The sequence below is a fragment of the Mesoplodon bidens genome (genome assembly GCF_964165515.1).
Source record: "Mesoplodon bidens genome assembly, chromosome: 2".
NCBI classification, from domain to species: Eukaryota; Metazoa; Chordata; class Mammalia; order Artiodactyla; family Ziphiidae; genus Mesoplodon; species Mesoplodon bidens.
In genome coordinates, this window is record NC_138177.1 from 43,924,870 (window position 1) to 43,946,016 (window position 21,147).

The 21,147-nt window shown below is 37.0% G+C and overlaps 1 protein-coding gene across 2 annotated transcripts in view; it reads left to right on the forward strand.

Annotated features, from left to right (window-relative positions):
* PLA2G4A (phospholipase A2 group IVA) overlaps nucleotides 1-21,147 on the forward strand; it is a 159,112-nt gene that overhangs the window by 48,293 nt on the left and 89,672 nt on the right. The gene's annotated exons all lie outside the window — the stretch shown is intronic.

A 21,147-nucleotide genomic window follows, 5' to 3' on the forward strand; every position in this document is an offset into this window, starting at 1 on the left:
AGAGCTGACATTTGAATCATAACATCTCACTCATTTCCTTGTTTTCACCTCAGAGCACTGGGCAAGCCAAGAACAAGACAGCCCCTTCCCAGACATCCTTGCTAATCTCAGTTTGTTCAAATGTATCATGTACGTTTGTTCCCATTGCCCCCGTGCCAGCCCTTCCCTGTATTCTTATGCTCACGTCATATGAAGAGGTAGTTTGAAGTTCAAATTTGCATCTGACTCACCATAGTCTTATTTTAAAAAGAAGTAGTTTTCATATACCCATATGAATATAGTGTACTCTTTCCCTCATGCACATAAATATACTCTTCCTCTCATATTCATAGATATATCCTAAATATTTTAATATGGCTTAATGCTCCCTCAACTTACTAATCTGTGATTTTATTTAGGACATTTCTAAGAACCCAGGCAGGGTAACTCTACATACCCTGCTTTTCATTATTCTAATATTGTGAATACTATTTCCCTCTCCCCTGCAAAGAGCTTTGGTTGAGTTGTGTACTATAAGTGTGTTGACTGCAAGAAGTTTGGATAAATGCTTATTGTTACTGAGAACCTGGCTGTTCTTCACAAAGGAAGTTTAAATTGTCATCTTTCACATATTGTCAAAGAATGTAAGTACAAAAACAGGGTGATTCAAACAGAATGGAATACTTTAAAAATATTCTAGACCACCTGACTTCTGGTGGGGATTCAGGAAGAACCTTGGGTTTGTTCCCCCTCGTGGTCTTGAGGAAAGAAGAAACACACTGTAGCTTCACTCCTACCTTCAGGGGTGATGTGGAGTCGAGGATGAATCAGCATCAGTACTGATGCAGGACTTGTGATCTGAGGGATGCATGTGGACCATGTGGAGCATCTGTAAGATTGTTCAAACTAAACATGAAAGTTCGTTCACAAATTTTATTTTTTACTACCTATTTCTTTTTTTTTTTTTTCGGTACGCGGGCCTCTCACTGTTGTGGCCTCTCCCATTGAGGAGCACAGGCTCTGGACACACAGGCTCAGTGGCCATGGCTCACGGGCCCAGCTGCTCCGCGGCATATGGGATCTTCCCGGACTGGGGCATGAACCCGTGTCCCCTGCATCGGCAGGCGGACTCTCAACCACTGCGCCACCAGGGAAGCCCCACTACCTATTTTTACTATCGATTTTTACTACCTATTCATATATAAACCAGGCATCAGATACTAATTATTTGCAAGTGTTCGATTCTTTTTGAATCATTCTGTGTTGTTTTTTATGTCTTTCAGTCCTATGGAGTAATTACTGTAAGAGTTCACACATCACTGTGTGGTGAAATGAATATTCTCCACATTACTCAGGTCCATAAAATCTCACCTATATGATTTTTCTAAATCACATTAATTTGTCTAAATTGCATTAATCGCACCTATTCACTAGAATAGGTGAGGGAGTGTGGGTGATCTCCCCCTCCCCAGGGTCCTACAGGTATTCTAGGCACTTAGAGTTGCCTGTAAATTAGGAGTGGGTCCTGCCATAAGCCTTGGTGGCTGCTCTCATTGGCATCCAACCTTTGGCTAAATGTTGTTTGCATGGATCCTGGCTTTCCACTTTTGGCAAGCACTGGGAAACCTCTCAGAGTTGTCTTCCCAGTGATCAAATGCCACACCAGTGAGACTCTACCCCTGAGCTCAAGGCTACGGTGCTTAGAGTCCAGACTCCGTGACCATCCTGTAGTCATCACACCACCCACAGTGCACCAGAAGCATGACTTTCCAACACTTGTAGAAACTTAAGAAAACCCAAACACATTTGAGTTTTAAGAAAGGTAGCCCTGTTTCCTCCAGTTCTTGTCTCTCCAAAGCAGCAGTCTCAAATCCCCTCACCTCGAGACCATCCAGAGGATTAAGCCTCTTCAAAGGACATGACTCTCAACACAAAGTGTTAATAATTCCCTGGGAAAGGAAGTTAGAATTCATCCTTCCTATTTGCACATGGTGGGGCAAGAGGCATAGTGTTGAGTCTGTATGTAGAGAAACATCATTTATGTAATCTTCTGAGAATCTTTGTTAGCAGCAAGGGCAATGTAGAAATTACTATGAAAATACATTATCCTCTCCTGTAGCCATTCCTGAATTCCACGGTCATCAGAATCTCCAGGGAGGAGGCAGAATATATTTATGAAAGAACATGGTCTTCAGAGCCAAAGGACTACTCACTGGTCTTGTGTCTTCAGGCAAGTTTCCTCTCTCTGTCTTCTTTTTCTCATCTTAGAGACATTGAGAGAATTCAATGAGTTGACATATGTGAAGCATTACATGCCTCATGCATAGTAATTGCTCAATGAATATTATCTATTATTGTTAACATGATTTCAGATATCAACATAAGAAGACATTTATTTCTTAAATATAATCTTTATATGAGCCAAAGTATTTCATATTTGGGTAGTTTGTGCACTTGAGATTATTTTCAGCTTTTCACCTTGGAAACAAGAAATTTCCATTCTGAATTTCTGTGTTGAGCAGATTATTGGATCCTTCATTTTTTCAGCTCGAGAGAAACAGTAGAATGGTACTTCCACTGTCTTTTTGATACTCTTGGGCACAATTCACTCCTTTGCTCCCCTGACAGCTATCCAGACCTCTGCTTAACACCTGTCTCATGTGGGACTTCCCTGGTGGTCCAGTAGTTAGGGATCCGCGCTTCCACTGCAGGGTGGTGGGGGCCCAGGTTCCATCCCTGGCCTGGGAACTAAGATTCCTCAAGCCATACGGTGCAGCCAAAAAAACAACCAAACAAACAAAAAAAGCAAAACAAAAAATGCCCCATGAAACACTTGTCACATGTACTTTGGGGCCTATTTCTTCTTCACTTTTTAGAGAATAAGTGCTTAGTCTTGAGCCTGGTATAGTAGGAAAATCGCGAGAATTTTGGATGAATGAATAAAATACATAAATATGTGTAACTATACCTTTCTTCTAGGATATTGCTTCCTTTTTTGCCTCAATGTAGAGAGAATTAAAAAAATAATTTTATACTCCATTTTTGTAGATTATAAATACCTCTGTGATTTCTATTCATAAGCTATCTAGAATTTTCATGGGTTTCAAATTTTATAACATCTTGGATTAATTTATAACATAATTAATCTTTTCTTAGATTAATTATGGAGTTGCAAATATTCTTTTTTATAAATGGCGCTGCTGCTCTCATCTTTTCTGAATCAAACATTTCCCTGACGTCAGTTGTGACTGAACATGAGTTTTGGTTTACTAAATATTTTTGTAATGTTTTTGAGTACCCACCCACGATTCTAAAAAATCTGAAATAACTTCCCAGGGGGCTTTTTATGGAAAATAATTTCAAGATGAGTAAAGTATTCCAGAATGCATGTCTCTCTCTGATCTCTTGTTTTGTATTTTCTATGTGGTAGGGAAATAGAATGTGTTAGGAAGGCACTCCTGTTCCTCGCTCATTTAGAATGTCATGCAGTTTATTAAGCTGTCAAATGGTTTTGTGAGTACGGTTAGTCTTTTTCCTTTCTATTTAAATTTCAGTAGATTTTTTTGTTTGTTTACATGTATGTATTTGTGTGTTTTAGGTCTGATAAATGTAGTGAATGATACTATTTTATGATATTTTGTTAACATCAATTGATCTTTGTGTGAATTTTCACCACATTTATTCAATAAGATAAATGGAGCTATATTCCAGTGGTATATTTGGCAGTAATGCAGGTTCCTGTCAAAGTGAAGAGTATGTTACCAGTACTAATAGGGACACAATACACATATTCTCTTTTTATTTTTTCAAGACCTATTAGTGATGGATCCTACTCATTTAGTCTGCCAGGGAATTCCCTCATTTAGTTCTTTATCACATATATCTTACACTTGAGCTTCTTCATCTTAAAATAGTTTTTATATTTCTCATATATATACTTTAACATGTTAATGTTCTACTGTTTCTTTAGTTTTCTAAAATTAAAGAAAACAAACTTAATTTAAAAACTTTTTTAAAGCTGAGTGATATGCCACACTCTTTGCCAGAAATCATATACCACTACTATATTGAACAGGTGCAATTAATACCTAATGGTATTAAATTAAAAAACAGGTTAAATGTTTCTTAAATTTCCAAATAAAAGTATGCTATTAAAGTTTTTATTTCAAAGAGAAAAACTCTGCTGGTCTAAAATTTATGGGAAAACTCTTATCATGTATGTTATTTTAGTATATTTTAATATTTTAACTGTTTTTTTTAAAAATAAAATTATATGACATAGAGATTGAAATGACTAGTTAAACTTAGCTGAGGTATAGCCTGAGGGGTTCTGTAAATTTTACTGATTCTTTGGAAGCACTTTTCCATTCTTACTCCTCATTTGATGTATCAGTATGTTTTTTATAAAATATTTTACATAAAATCCTAGACAAAATTATTTTAAGTTGATGTACAAGGGTAGTCTAAGCCCCCAGATGCAAAATGAAATAACAGTTTTGAAATTTTAACTTTGGAAAAGAAATGTTAAAGAAATAAAACCCAGTGCTTATCCCAGCAAGGCTCCATTATTAATGTCATCAATAAATGCTGAGCATCTGCTATGTACTTAGTACTCATTCAGTGCCTTGAAGAAGTACAAAAAAAAATGAATGCAATACTTATGGTAGATAACTTTACTGAGTGCCTGTTTCGTACCAGCAAGGAAGCATGGCTTAATGGTTAGGACAAGGACTCTGGAAGTGGCTTACTTGGATTCACATCTCCCTTCTCCTTTATTAACCATGTGAATTGGGGCAAGTTATTTAGCTTTCCTAGGTCTCAATTTCCTCAACATTAAATGTAGCATAATAATTATACCTTCCTCCTAGATTTTTTTTAATTGAAGTATAGTTGCTTTACAATATTGTGTCCGTTTCAGATGTACAGCAAACTGATTGTTATACATACATTTATATGTTTTTTTCAGATTCTTTTCCCTTATAGGTTATTATAAAATATTGAGTATAGTTCCCTGTGCTATACAGTAGGACCTTGTTGGTTATCTATTTTATATACAGTAGCATGTATATGTTAATCCCAAACTCCTTATTTATCCCTCCTCCCTCCTATATTTTTTAAATGAGGACTAAATTAAATTATGAAGTGCTTAGAAAAGTACTTTAGGGCTTCCCTGGTGGCGCAGTGGTTGAGAGTCTGCCTGCCGATGCAGGGGACACGGGTTCGTGCCCCAGTCCGGGAAGATCCCACATGCTGCGGAGCGGCTAGGTCCCTGAGCCATGGCCACTGAGCCTGCGCGTCCGGAGCCTGTGCTCCGCAACGGGAGAGGCCACAACAGTGAGAGGCCCGCGTACCGGAAAAAAAAAAAAAAGAAAGTACTTGATGCATAATGTACACTGTGTTTGTTAAATGAATAAACAAAAATGCTAAGCAGAGGTCTTAGGACTTTATATTTCATTTACTCATTTCAGTAACACTACGAGATATGTGATCTTTTTATTTTAATTTTACCAATGTAGGGATTTGTTTAAAGACATTAAATAAATAGTCCAAAATCACACAGCTCTTCTGTTTTGGGGCTAGAACTCAAGCCTGTCTCACTCTGGTGTCTACTCGTGCAGCAGCTTTGCCTTTGAGCTACTTATGGTCTAGCTGGGAAGATGAAATGGGTGTAAATAACTCTTTGGAAAGTCAATCCAAGAGAGTATTTACTCAGTAATTGTGTGTTTATATTATACAGTATTACTAATTTTGAAAAGTGTTGACAATAAGCTTCTGAGAAGACTTTATAGCTTGAATGGAGACCGAGATGGGTTTTATAACTTAAGTATAGTACTAATGTATGGAATGGATGTGGGACATTTCAATTTGGAAAAACAAATAAGAAAATATTTAAAAAATGGGATTGATATAACACTTCTAATTACATTATTTAGGGAATTTGGCTAATTTTTAATTGTTTGCCTTAGGAATAAATGTCAGGTAGCAGGGATAATGCCCTACCTTAGTGCAATGTTTCTAAACTGGGGATCAATTTTGTTCCCAGGCACATTGGGCAATAGCTGGAGACATTTTTATTTTTATATTTTATTTTATTTTATTTATTTTATTTTTTGGCCATACTGCAAGGCATGTGGGATCTTAGTTCCCAGACCAGGGATGGAACCTGCACCCCCTACATTGGAAGCATGGAGTCTTAACCAATGGACTGCCAGGAAAGTCCCTGGAGACATTTTTAGTTGTCACAGTTGGGGGATCCTACTGGCATCTAGTGGGTAGAGGTCACAGACAGTACCCCAGAGCAAAAGATTATCTAGCCCCAAATGTCAATAATGTCAAGGTTAAGAACTCCTGTTTTAATGAAAAAGAATTATTCTTACATGGAGTGGAATCCAAATATATAGCTAAATCCATATAGCTAAAATTAATAATATAAATAAATTAATATGTTTTATAATACTACATAAGAACTTCTGGAGAATTACTCTCTCTCCAACCTAAAGGGAGTCCAAGAAACATCCCTAGGTTATAGATCTTTAAACCATTCCAAGCAGAAATACTGATAACAGAAGTATTTTTGTTTCCTTCCAAAAAGGTATCATAGAGATTTAAGTAAAAGGGCAATGCAGGCAACAACAAAATTTTCTGTTCTGTTTTAGATCTGCATTTAACTTTCTTTGGGTCATTTTCCATGTATCTTTCTCTGTTCTCTCATGAATATCAGCATTCTTTATAATAAGTCACTTTTACTGTATGCTGGGTGGTAGCCCACTTCATTACTATAGTAAGTCAATTGTTAGTACAAAATGTACCAAGTCGATTGTGAATAGATGCTATAGACTTTCTTCCTGGCATCCATTTGGCTGACGGTACATTCTGATATCTTCATGTTCATTTACAAAAGGAAACATGTGACACTGAGAAAATACCAGGCTAGATCAGAGGCTGTGAGCAAAAGGAAAATGAAAAATAGGAGGCGTTCAAACCGGAGACTCTGCCTGATAAAGGGATCCCAAAACAGTGTTAACAAAACGGCTTCATAATTTCAAATGAGGAAAAGGCATTCTATGATTGAATGCTGCCTTGGTATAAGGGTTTTGCACTTCTCTCTCCAGTATATAGAGAATTACTGCCAAAGTTCTGTTTTACTAAACCACATTGAATTTTTCACCAACGTTTCCAGCTTCTGCATTTCCAGCAATTTGCAGGGACTGCCCTTCAGCACCTATAGCCATAACAATTCCAATTTTGAGCCCATTCTGGAGGGAGCAGAGGCTGCTACTCATAAATAAGTCCTTTGGCACTTTACCCTATTCCTTAGAGTTATTAAGGAAGGCACACTGGGATTTGAAGATCTGTTTGTTTGTTCATTTATTTACTTTCACATTTAGTACTTGGAAATAAAGGTTAAATACAAATGCACTTGGAAAAACATAACTGACATTGATCTATTAAATGATTGACATTGATATTTGTATATTAAAATACAAATAAATGGGGTGGGACAAAGCACTAGGAAGGTTGAGACATACAAGTAAAGAGTAAAAAGAAGTTAGGGGAGAGTGTTGTGCCTATAATAAAGGTCACCTCTTCTACAGTATTGCTCAGGGCTAGTCCATCATCCATTACTTCAATAATATTTATTATGTCCCTATAATGTTTCAGACTTTGTGCTAGACTCTTGGATCCAATAGTAATTTGGAAGGATGTGGTTTCTGCTATCATGAAGTTTACAGTTTAATAGAGGCAAAAATAGGTAAGAGCTGTTAGTGTTGGTATATTTGAAAGAACAAGGAATTTGGCTTCAGAAAGACTAGGTTAAACTCCTGTTTCTAAATGACCTTGCTCAACTTACTAAATGCTCAAGGGAGTCTCAATTCCCTTACCTATGAGTTGAGAATAATAATACCTAAATCAGCAAGCTGAAGTGGAATTATTTTTATGCAGATTTACGTAGATGAGGCTACTAGGAGACATGATTGGCAGTGGCCAATTTAACCCAATAGGAAAATAGAACAACTAGTTGACTTATGAACTAGATAAGGGAAGCATAGAGAGAACATCTCATTCCACCCGTCCTTTAAGTGTACAGTCTTTGGACCCTTATCTTGGATAGTCTTAGGACAAGGACAACAACTTGAATAACATTTAGTTATGAATTACTAGTGTTTAGTTATCAGCTAAAACGTCAAATGAAAACATCATGATACACATAAGTAAAAGAGAAGCAATGTTCTCTTGGACAGAACAGATACTTCTGCCACCAGTATGACTGTGCAGAATGTTTGAAATGTGTGGATTTCAGAGATCCTCCGTGGCCTGAATGTTGACTTGTGAGAACGATGTTCCAGTGCCTGGTGGAGGAGGGTCACTGATTGGAAGGAAACCCAGGGTCCGGTGGGTGAGGGGGACTTGTAGGCCTTTTATCACAAAGATTAGGCTTGGAAAGAGAGGCATGGACATATATACACTACCAAACGTAAGGTAGATAGATAGTGGGAAACAGCCGCAGAGCACAGGGAGATGAGCTTGGTGCTTTGTGTCCACCTGGAGGGGTGGGATGGGGAAGGTGGGAGGGAGGGAGATGCATGAGGGAAGGGATGTGGGAACAGATGTATATGTATGACTGATTCACTTTGTTATAAAGCAGAAACTAATAAAAAAATAAAAAAAAAATAAAAAAATAAAAAGGCAGCGTTTCCAAACCCCTTCCGGGATTCTAGAAGGGCCATCAACATATAAACAATTGCCTTTGTGTTTGTTCATTAAAGCTAAAGACTTTTTCTTCAAGAAATAATTTACTGTTTGGCAAATGCTTCTTTTAGTTTTTTTCATCTGTCGAGTTGGGAAATAATATGGCTAAACATCTTTTAAAATATTCCCTAATTCACTCCCCTCCATAACGCTAAATATATTATAGACATATTGTACCTAGACATAAATATATGTGTGTATGCATTAAAAATACAATGGAAACATCTTAAAATAAAGTGGCGTATTATGGAAAAAAAAAACAAAGTTTAGGCTTGCCTTTGTAGGCAGCAAGAGTCAAAAGTGTTTCACAAAGATGACTATAGCAGGATTATGTAGAGTGGCTTGCATGTGGGAGAATAAGCAACTACGAAATTATGTGAATAGTCCAGTTGAACTGGGTAAGTGATATTTTGAGAGGAATTGAGGCGCCAGCATGTTAGAGGTGAAATAGGTAAAAGCTGGAGACAGATAGGTTACAGGAACTATGAGGAAAAGAGAATGACTCTCATGTTTCTGGCTCAGGCAGCAAGAAATATGGTACCATGAAATAAAATAAGAAAGTCAGGAAAAAGAACATGTTTTTATTTTAGTTTTTTTGGTTTTGTTTTGCTTTGTTTTTCTTTTTTCTTGCATTTAGGGAAAAATTCAAAATGGATTACTTAGCAATAGATTATATATGGACATGTAATCAAGAATCTTATATTTGTCATGTTTGTACCGCTTCCTCCTTGAAGCCTTGAGGAAATGAAGGAATGCATGATGGCTACCATTTAAACCTGAATATGGTCAGCTTTAAAGGATCCGAGAATAATTATACTATAGGATTGATGTGTGCCATGTGACTTGAAGGGTGCACATCGAATATTCTTAAGACTATATAGGACTTCCCTGGTGTGCCAGTGGTTAGGACTCTGTGCTTCCACTGCAGGGGACACGAGTTTGATACCTGGTCGGGGAACTAAGATCCCACATGCTGCATGGTGTGGCCAAAAAAAAAAAAGACCGTATAAATAACTGATAATTCCTTTTCAAATTGGTTTTGACTACATGAGCACTAAATTTTAAAAAGTGTTCATTTCCTTCTGAAACATTCTAGTGGAGATTTGTAACAGCTATGAAAAGAAAGTCTACAATTTAGTGGCAAGTTTGGGGGGGAAAATTAAGATACAGTGAGGAAACATTTAGAGAGGTAGTTAAGGAATCAGAAAAAAATGATACCTTGGGCACAAAAGAAGGAGATAATTTCAAAAAGGGCATTGCATATATACCAAATCTGATGAAAATTGAGAAAAAGCTCATTGAATTTTATATTGAAGTTATGATAGGGGCATGGTGATGGCCAGGAGCTGGTGAGGGGAGGGGGTAGATATAGGGAGATGTCCATCAAAAGGTACACACTTCCAGTTATAAGAAGAGTAAGTTCTGGGGATGTAATGTACAGCATGGTGGCTATAGTTAATAGTACTGTATTATATTTCTGAAATTGCTAAGAGAGTAGGTCTTTTTTTTTTAATTTATTTTTTGGCTGCATTGGGTCATAGTTGCTGCGCACAGGCCTTCTCCAGCTTCGGCAAGCAGGGGCCACTCCTCGTCATGGTGCTCGGGCTTCTCATTGTGGTGGCCTCTCTTTGTTGTGGAGCATGGGCTCTAGGTTCCTGGGCTTCAGTAGTTGTGACACTCAGGCTCAGTAGTTGTGGCTCGTGGGCTTTAGAGCACAGGCTCAGCAGTTGTGGCGCATAGGCCCAGTTGCTCCACTGCATGTGAGATCTTCCCAGACCAGGGCTCGAACCCGTGTCCCCTGCATTGGCAGGTGGACTCTTAACCACTGCACCACCGGGGAAGTCCCAAGAGAATAGGTCTTAAATGTTCTCACCACAAAAAAGAAATGGCAATTATGTGAGGTGATGGAGGTGTTAACTAACTCTACTGTGGCAATCATTTGGCAGTAGGTAAGTGTATCAAATAATCATGTTGTATGCCTCACACTTATACAATGTGATATGGCAATTACATCTCAATAAAGCTACCAAAAAAAGTTACAATAGAGAGAATGGACTGATTATGGTAATAGAATAACACAGAGCATAGTAGGTTAGGAATTTATAAGTGATGGGATTTAGAAGCAGTAAATATAAACTGTATTTATTTTTCCAAAAGCTTTAATGGAGGAGAGGAAAGATCTTGAGGAATTGGCAGAATTAATTAAAGTTGTATTTATTTTTTAGGATAATCAATGTTTGTTTATATTTATTGGTTGAGAGGAAGTAGCCAGGCCCAAGCAAATATTTACAGATTAAATTTGGGGTTGGGGATAAATAATTGAGAAATCTCTCAGAGGAAGTGGAATAGTTTGAAACTGAGAGAAGAGCGTATGGAAACTTCTTCTTCTAAGATATCAGAAAAGAACTTAAGTATGAATAAATACAATTTTCAATTATAAATATATTTTTTAAATTGTGAGGTATAGGGAAGAGAAACTGGAAGAGAACATTTAAACCTGAGTTGTTTTCTTAGATGAGGAATAGTGAGTAGTGACTTGAGAAAAGCAGTAAAAGTTTGAACAGCCATGTGGAGGATGGAAATAAAAAAGAATAGGGATTAGTATATGTTTGGTCAAGTTAACAGTTAAATGGTCATTGGACTATGCTGAAGTAACTAATAGCGGAGCATTCCTTTCTCCTAAGATCAATTTAGAAAACACAGATTAAATTAAGTTTTAAAAATGTCTGAAGTATTGAAAATCTGCTAAGTTAACTGAGATTTGAGGGACCAGGATCTCACAGAGGAGAGAAGTCATTGAAGTAGGCCCAGTATTCTGCAAGCCACTTTCCTCTCAATCCACTGTGGAATCTAGGTGGATTTGGGGGTGATGGGGATGTAAGATGTGGCCAAGCAGTGAAGAGTCAGGGAATCTACTAGAGCTTTGGCAATCTCAAAGGACTTGGGGACATAAAAACTGGATTTCAGAACCAAGTCAGTTAGAATTTGAGGGACAAGAACCCTGAGAGAAGGGAAGCCTAGAGAAGCTTGCAAGTCAGTGCCTTCACCATGTGCAGGAGCCAAATTCGTAACCTGTGCAGGGCAACAGACTAAGAAGCAAATGTAAAATACAAGAAAAGCAAAGAAGAGTTATTGGCAGTCTCACAGTGCTAAGAGGGGAAAAAATTGGGTATCAGAACTGCCAAATAAAAGGGGCCTAGAAAACACCCCAGGCTCTCAGTTGAAAAGTTTTGGGTGGGAGTGAATAAGATGTAGACTAAATTTTACAAAGATTTAAGTCAATTCAATTTTTGATTAAACTGAGTAGATCCATCCCATTCACACTGCCTGCTGGAGAATAAGATGAGGTAGGTCTAGCTCCGGAACAATTTTTCATGAAAAGTTCTGGCATTCAGTCAAGAATTTCCAGGTAGACCAAAAAAGTAAGATCAAGAAAAATAAATAGATTCCCCAAGTATTGGATATGGACTTTAAAATAACTAAGATTAATATGTTCAAGAAAATAGATGGCAAGGTGGAGAATTTTACCAGGGAACCAGTTATATAGAAAAGAAGCAAATGGAAAATTTGGAATTAAAAACACAATAAGTGAAAATTGAAACTCAGTAGATGGGTTTGCCATAGTTTGGAGACAGTTGAAGAGAGGGAATTAGTAAACTGAATAGGTCAGTAGAAAGTATCCAGGCTCAAATACAGAGAACAAAAAATGAAATAAAATATAGAATTAAAGCATAAGGAATATCTGGGCAAAATTTAAATAAAACACTGGGGAAGAGAAGGAGATTGGGGCAGAAGTAATATTTGAAGAGATAATGGCTGAGAATTTTCTGTAACTGATAAAAATGCTGTGTTATTAACAAGGATAAATACAAAAAATACTAATATTGTGCATATTGCAGTAAAACTGCTGAAAACTAAAGACAAAGAAAATAAATCCTAAAAGCATCCAGAGGAAAAACAATATATTCAACAAAGCAAAAGACTGAAAGTAAATTCCTCACCAGAACAGATAGAAGCCATAAGATAACAGAATGACATTTTTGAAGTGCTGAAATAAAATAACTGTCAAAATTATTCTGAAGAAGTTGAAAAAATTAGAGGACTTATACTACCTGATGTCAAGATTTATTATAAAACTATGATAATTAAGAGAGTGTGGAATTGGTGCAAGCTTAAATGAATAAACCAGAAAGTCTGGAAGTCCAGAAACAGATGTGTATGACTACTTGATTAATAAAATGTTTATATTGTAGTATTAGGGTTAAAGACAGCATTTCCAATAAATTATGCCGAGTTTATTGGTTTTATATATATATATATATATATATGTACACATATATATATGTACTTATATATTTATATAAAGAATCTTCACACCTATCTCACACTTTACACAGAAATTAATTCTAATTGCATTTTAGATATAAAGGTAAACAGTAAAGCAAAGGAGATTTTTTGGAGAAGTCAGTGCAGACAATTTTATGACATTGGAATAGCTAAAGTTTTCTTAAGCAAAAGGAAAAAAGCATGAATCATAAGGAAACAGGTGGATACACTGGACTATATTAAAATTAGGCATTTCTTTTTATCAAAAATATCATTAAAGTGGTGAAAAGATAAACCTCAGATTGGGAAAATATATTTGTAATATATGTGTCTCTCAAAGGACTCATATCCAGAATATGTAAAGCACTCTATAAATCAATTAAAAAAAACAGGCAATCTAACAAAAAAAAATGGACAAAAGACTTGAGTATGCTTTTCACTCAAGAGACTATCCAATAAAAACACATAAAGAGGGCTTCCTTGGTGGCGCAGTGGTTGAGAGTCTGCCTGCCGATGCAGGGGACACGGGTTCGTGCCCTGGTCCAGGAAGATCCCACATGCTGTGGAGCGGCTGGGCCCATGAGCCATGGCTGTTGAGCCTGCACGTCCAGAGCCTGTGCTCTGCAATGGGAGAGGCCACAACAGTGAGAGGCCCGCGTACCGCGCAAAAAAAAAAAAAAAAAAACAAACACATAAAGAAATATACAACCTCATGTAGTCATCCAAGATGTGTGAATTAAATCCATACTGAGATACCATTACATATCCACCGGATGTTTAAATTACAAAACTGACTATTAAATACTAAGAATGATTGCTACCATGTAAATATTAACATCAGGGTGTACAATGGCATAATAATTCCATGTCCAAGTAATTCCATTCTTAGGAATTTCACAACAGAAACATAAAAATGTGTGCACCAAATGCCATGTACAAGAATGTTCATAGCAGCACCATTAGTAATAGCCCAAACTAGAAACAATCCATATATCTACTAACAGTGGAATGGATAAATATTTTATGGAATGCTCACACAGTGAAACAGTTTACATTAATAATTAATGTGTTATTCTGCACATGCCAACATGGATGAATCTTACAAACTTAATGGTGAGCAGAATAAGCCAGACCCAGGAGTATATACTATTCTTGATTCTATTTATATAAAGATAAAAAACAGGTAAAAATATTATTTGGTGGTAGAAGGTAGGGTAGTGGTCACCCTTCTGGAAGGAGGTGAGGAACGCTTCTGGAGTGCTGGCAATGTTCTATATCTTGATCTGGGTGGTGGTATCCTGAGCGAGTTCATTTTATGAAAATTCAACAAACTGTATGGTTACAATCATCTAATTTTTCTGCATGTATCTTATCCTTCAATAAAAATGTTACATTAAGAAAAGAACTAAACTGTTACTGAAATTCATACATTTATAGTGAGGCTAACCATCACTTTCCTAGGGTTTATACCAGCAACTCTGTTGGCATAGGGCAGGGATAGTGAAAAAGTTGGCAATCATAAAACATTTAAGTTTTTCAGCCTTTATGTTTAAAAGCTTTAAGTTCACCGTGTAATTATCATTATCACTAAATCATAAACATTTAAAGGAGTGACCACATTGGAAAATAGTATTCAGAGGCATTCTTTCAACAAATTATCATTTAATTTTTGGTCTTACTATGGCATTCTTACTTTGGTGATAATGAAGCGGAACACTTGAATATCAGTCCATCACCTTAAATAGATTGCTAACTCACGCACCCACATATACTTTATTCTTGGATATGTTTTCATGTGGTCACTTGAAAATGTGTTTAATGGCTTAAGAGAAACAGACGTGAATTACTGGATTGTGCTTAATATAGTCCATAAGCAGAATATCCACGACGAAGTCTGTTGACTTCTCAATGCCAAAATGTTTCTACTTTACTGTGGGTGTTATTATACCATTGTTCTGTATTTGATTGTCATAATATACTTTAAATCCCATTTTTCAAACTTGTGTGCATAAATATCGTCTGGTCAAGTTGTTAAAAATGCAGATTTCCAAGCCGTCGTGGAAGACTGAAAATGCAGGATGTCTGCATTTTTAATACTCCAGATGATACTGTGAAGATACTCTAGTGGACTATGTTTTGGAAAACACTGCTTTATGCTCATCATCAGTGGACCATAGCTATTCAGAATAGGATATTTTGACTGTGGATTTTGGAGGACTTTTCCTTTGGGTTTTCTTTTGCTGTATATCGCATGAATTGTAACAGGTTATGGGTCATCTCTATTTGAAACAAAGGATTTAAGTTGCTACTGAGCAAAGTGGATATAAGTAAGCAAATGGAGCATATTTAAAATCGAACTTGGAGTTCAGAAGCTGCCACCAGCTCCTGTGATGAATCATATAATATATTACTCAGACAAAGCCAAAATGACAGATGGACCTGTTATGACTTTAGGCGGGCGCTCCTTCAGCTACTGAAATTTATAAGAAGTTTTATAACCCAGGAACTCTGAAGCTATTTGTGGTGCCTCTCGTTTCATGTCTACACGCATCAGATCTTTATCCCACACCCCCAACATTTTTGTTAGTCACGAGTTAGATAAAAGGATAAGATGTAAGTCTTTACCCACACATTATATCTTTACCTTACCACCTGTTTTCGCTGGAGCTAATCAAGATGAAGCTGAATCAGTGACTCAACACCCAGTTACCCTATAGGCATTAATTCACAGAGGCATGAAATAAGTACAAAGGCGAGAAAAAAAAATTTCTTTTCCTGTGTTTCCCTTTTTTTTTTTTTTCCCTCAGTGCATTTCTAGGAACTTCTCTAAAGCATCGGGCTAAGTTTTGCTGTCAAAATGGACTGCTTTCCCCTTTCAAAGCTTCCACGCGCTACCATGCCAATGAAGATTATAGATTATGTTAAAAAAAAACTGAGCAGAGATATGTGATTATCTTAATCCAGTTTTAAAATAGCTTCTTAAAACTTCTTTTCATCCTGTGGTGTCTACCACTGCTACAGCTGTTTCTTAACTTGCAAAGATTAGCCATGATGCAGATTGCAGTATCACAGTTTACAGCTGTCAGTGGTTTTCCACTGTTTAGCACCCTTTGGTGTCTCTTATTAATGAAGCAAGAGGAGAAACTAGAAAAACCACCAGTCTTGAGAAAAATTTTAGAGTATTGACTTTTTTTTTAAGTAAAAATAAGAATCTAAAATGACAGCTTTGAACTGGATTCCAATTTTTAAAAGAAGTCTGTTGATGTTTTGGCATATAAACATAGGGTTGGCATCTTGCTGTATGGTAATTTCTTTATTATTTTGTCAGTTAGAATTTGGAAAAGCATATGACCCACTGAGAGTCCAAAATGGCTGAGAAGATGGTAATATCTCTGGTTGACTTATACCACTTCAATTTGCTGCATCCTGTCCCTATCTGGTTCCTCCCAAGGAACTTTACTTTCTACTTTCTCTTTCTTGTTTGACCCAAGAAAACCTGTCCTTCCTCTTGTTCAAAGATTCAAATGAAGATTAAGCCTCAAAAGGCCATTTATCCACCTACGATTTGACTTTATGTGTGTGTAATAACCTGGGTGACTGAGTTATTAGTCATTGGTGGAGTGTATCTGCTTGTCTTCCATTTACTCTTGCCTCTAAAATTAGGCTATTAGCATTTGACTCACTTCCATATTTCAAATCTGCACTTTCGTGTTTGGCTTCCTATCCAAGCCAAGCCAAACTGCTTTTTTTTTTTTTCTTTTTTTGACACAATTAACAAAGGCTATGTATTCATAAACTTGCAGCAAGTGAACCTATTTGCTGTGTTTTGGCAAGACTTCCAAGGTGTTAGAAGAGCGAGTGTAAGTGCTATAGATTAAAAAGAGGAACTCCTGAGAAAATCAGTGATCTGCAAGCGTTCTATTAAGGTGAGATTTTTGGAAATGATCTTTGGTCTTTAAATACATTTGGTAGTCTTTGGCTGCAAAGGTATAAACAAGCAAGTTAGAATATTTCAATAGAGGAAGGATTGTTCTGAGTTAGAGGCAAGGGCTTTTTGTGGTGGGCTATTTTTTGGAACAAGTAGGAGTCCATGGGATGCTTTTTTGTGCAAACTGTCATAATGGTCCTTAAAGGGGTGGTTCCCAGGGCAGGCAGTTCCTCAGAACAAATATAATTCCAGCTTCCACACTCAGCAGCTGTGTGATCCAAGTCAAGTAACATAGATGTGCTGACCAAACTGCTTCTTGATGGGCAGTTCCTGGCATATAGTAGGCACCCAAATATTTGTTGAATGAATGAATGATGTTTACCATCTGCATGCTTCTCCTTCCTGGCACACTTTTTGTTTTCTAGATTAGCTTTTGCTTGGTTTTGTGTTTTCTAATATTTGGGGGAAAACATATAAAAGAGCATTAATCCCGTAAGAAAGAACCAGCCTTCTGAGATGAGGAAGGGCTACATTTTTATTTTTCTACATTTATTGTGAAGTGCCATTGAATATTCTCTTTAAAAGCACATATCTACCTCCACTCAAAAAAAGAAAAATATTTTTCTTTATAGTCTTCTACTACCTGCTATTCTAAACATGTAGTTATATTTGTGGTTTGAGACTCCGAGTACTGGAGACGTGGCAGAAACATGGTTAAGGAAAAGGAACAGTCATCTCTTGGTTGAGGAGTGAGTTGGGTCTCCTGGTAGCATGTCCTTCTCTTCTTTGGCCCACTTCCTCTTGCCATCCTTCCTACCAAGTCTTTTGTTTTCTAATTTTTCTTCCATGGTCCCACTGAGAGAGAAAAGCATTGAGTTAGAAATTGCTATATGTAAATGTATCAAACCAATGCATTGTATAGCTTACACTTACACGATGTTATATAGCAATTAGATCTCAATATGAAGAAATAAATGAAATGGGAATAACTAGCTATTTCCTCCTAAAATAAGATATCAAAAGTGTGAACAGAACATGACCTACATCAGATCAACTAGAATAATTGTTGAAAAATGCAGATCCCTAGTCCCACTACAGATCTCCTGATTATGGGCCTTATGGGATGTGGGTCAAGGGTCTGTATTTTTAATCAGAACCCTAGACATTTATCTTTTTTCTTATCTTTTCTTATCTTTCCTTTTCTTTTCTTTTCTTTTCTTTCTTTCTCCCTTCCTTCCTTCCTTTCTTTCTTGTAGGTTTATTTAGAGAGATACACATTCCATAGACACAATGAGGTCAGAAGGGCCTTGGGGGAAAACACACTCCACAGACAGAGTGTGGGCCATCTCAGAAGGCGAGAGGCCCTGAAATGTGTGGTGGTTAATTTTCCCTAGGCATGTACCTTGCACTCTCACTTTTGACACTCCCCTGTCCTTGACCAATGATGCATAAGCTGCAAGTGGAAGAATGAACTAAAAGACAATCCCAAATGCTAATACCTCATTTGTAGATCTTCCCACTTAACAATAAAAAAGCCCACTTAAAAAATCTGATGACCACATAGAAGAGCTGTGAAGGACATTGATTACATTATTTGACCGTAACTACGGTGAAAGGACAAAGTATATTTTTAAAATTACTTTTTAAAAATATTCTTTGAAAGCCAATCATTTAAGAACTATTACTTTTGCTTTTCCTTTGTTTTCAATTTTTGTATCTTTTTTTATGAACCTCTGCACCTCTCTCTCTTCCTCTCTTTCTTTCCATCCTTACCCCTTCCCTCCTCTTTTCTTCCTGCTTATCTCCCTTCCTCTTCTTCTCCAAAGCTCTTTTCCATCTCCTCTTTCCATAACAAGCCATACCTTATGATCACATCTTTAGCACTTAGGAGCATGATGTCATTGAGAGGATAATTGTTGCAGTCCCATCTTGCTCTGATACTTACTAGCTGTGTGATATTGGACAGATTGCTTAACATCTCTCAGTTCTTGCTGTCTCAACACTAAAAGCACTTACCTTATAGTGTTCTTGTGAGATTAGAATGAGACTCATGTATGTGAAGTACTCAACAGAGATCCTATCAGGCATCACTTGATGGTTGGTTTTTGTGGTTATGAGTTGTAATGGCCACATGTGAAAGGATGTGTTAAAGAGAAAAGTTGAGTCTTTAAGTGAGGAGACCTTAAATATTGTGATAGTTGTTAGGTTCTGAAGATATAAAGATGAGTAAGACTTGGTTCTTAACCTCAAATTGTTGACAGTCTTGTAGGAAAAGACAGATAGATGTGTAGTTTCCTTTATAAAATATAGTATATGCAATGCTGTCAGATGAAGTATTCAAAGGAGCCATTAAAAGGGAGTGAAGCAAGTCAGAAAGAGAAAAACAAATACCGTATGCTAAAGCACCTATATGGAGTCTAAAAAACAAACAAAAAAAAAGGTACTGATGAACCTAGTTGCAGGGCAGGAATAAAGAGTAGACATAGAGAATGGACTTGAGGACATGGGGTGGGAGGGGGAAGCTGGGGCGAAGTGAGAGTAGCACTGACATATACACACGACCGAATGTAAAACAGCTGGCTGGTGGGAAGCAGCAGCATAGCACAGGGAGATCGGCTCGGTGCTTTGCGATGACCTAGTCGGGTGGGATAGGGAGGATGGGACGGAGGCTCAAGAGGGAGGGGATGTGGAGACATGTGTATGCATATGGCTGATTTGCTTTGTTGTGCAACAGAAACTGACATGGTATTGTGAATAAATTATACTCAAAAAAAGATATATTAACAAAAAAAGGGGGAGTAATCAATATTTCCACATTCAGGGTCAGTTGCCTTGTTGTTAAGTATGTGTATAGTGGGAGGAAATTTAAATAGCTCCATTATTTGCAGTTGTTCCTTTCTATTTAAAATGGCACCCAGACAGTATGGTACTGGCACAAAAACAGAAATATAGATCAATGGAACAGGATAGAAAGCCCAGAGATAAACCCATGCACATATGGTCACCTTATCTTTGATAAAGGAGGCAAGAATATACAGTGGAGAAAAGACAGCCTCTTCAATAAGTGGTGCTGGGAAAACTGGACAGGTACATGTAAAAGTATGAAATTAGAACACTCCCTAACACCATACACAAAAATAAACTCAAAATGGATTAAAGCCCTAAATGTAAGGCCAGACACTATCAAACTCTTAGAGGAAAACATAGGCAGAACACTCTATGACATAAATCACAGCAAAACCCTTTCTGACCCACCTCCTAGAGAAATGGAAATAAAAACAAAAATAAACAGATGGGACCAATGAAACTTAAAAGCTTTTGCACAACAAAGGAAACCATAAACAAGACCAAAAGACAACCCTCAGATTGGGAGAAAATATTTGCAAATGAAGCAACTGACAAGGGATTAATCTCCAAAATTTACAAGCAGCTCATGCAGCTCAATATGAAAAAAACAAAGAACCCAATCCAAAAACGGGCAGAAGACCTAAATAGACATTTCTCCAAAGAAGATATACAGATTGCTAGCAAACATATGAAAGAATGCTCAACATCATTAATCATTAGAGAAATGTAAATCAAATCTACAATGAGATATCATCTCACACCGGTCAGAATGGCCATCATCAAAAAATCTACAAACAGTAAATGCTGGAGAGGGTGTGGAGAAAAGGGAACCCTCTTGCACTGTTGGTGGGAATGTAAACTGATACAGCCACTATGGAGAACAGTATGGAGGTTCCTGAAAAAACTAAAAATAGAACTAACATACAACCCTGCAATCCCACTACTGGGCATATACCCTAAGGAAACCATAATTCAAAAAGAGACATGTACCAAAATGTTCATTGCAGCTCTATTTACAATAGCCAGGAGATGGAAGCAACCTAAGTGTCCATCAACAGATGAATGGATAAAGAAGATGTGGCACATATATACAGTGGAATATTACTCAGCCATATAAAGAAAAGAAGTTGAGTTATTTGTAGTGAGGTGGATGGACCTAGAGTCTGTCATACAGAGTGAAGTAAGTCAGAAAGAGAAAAAGAAATACTGTATGCTAACGCATATATATGGAATCTAAGGAAAAAAAGAAAAGGTCATGAAGAACCTAAGGGTAAGATGGGAATAAAGACACAGACCTACTAGAGAATGGACTTGAG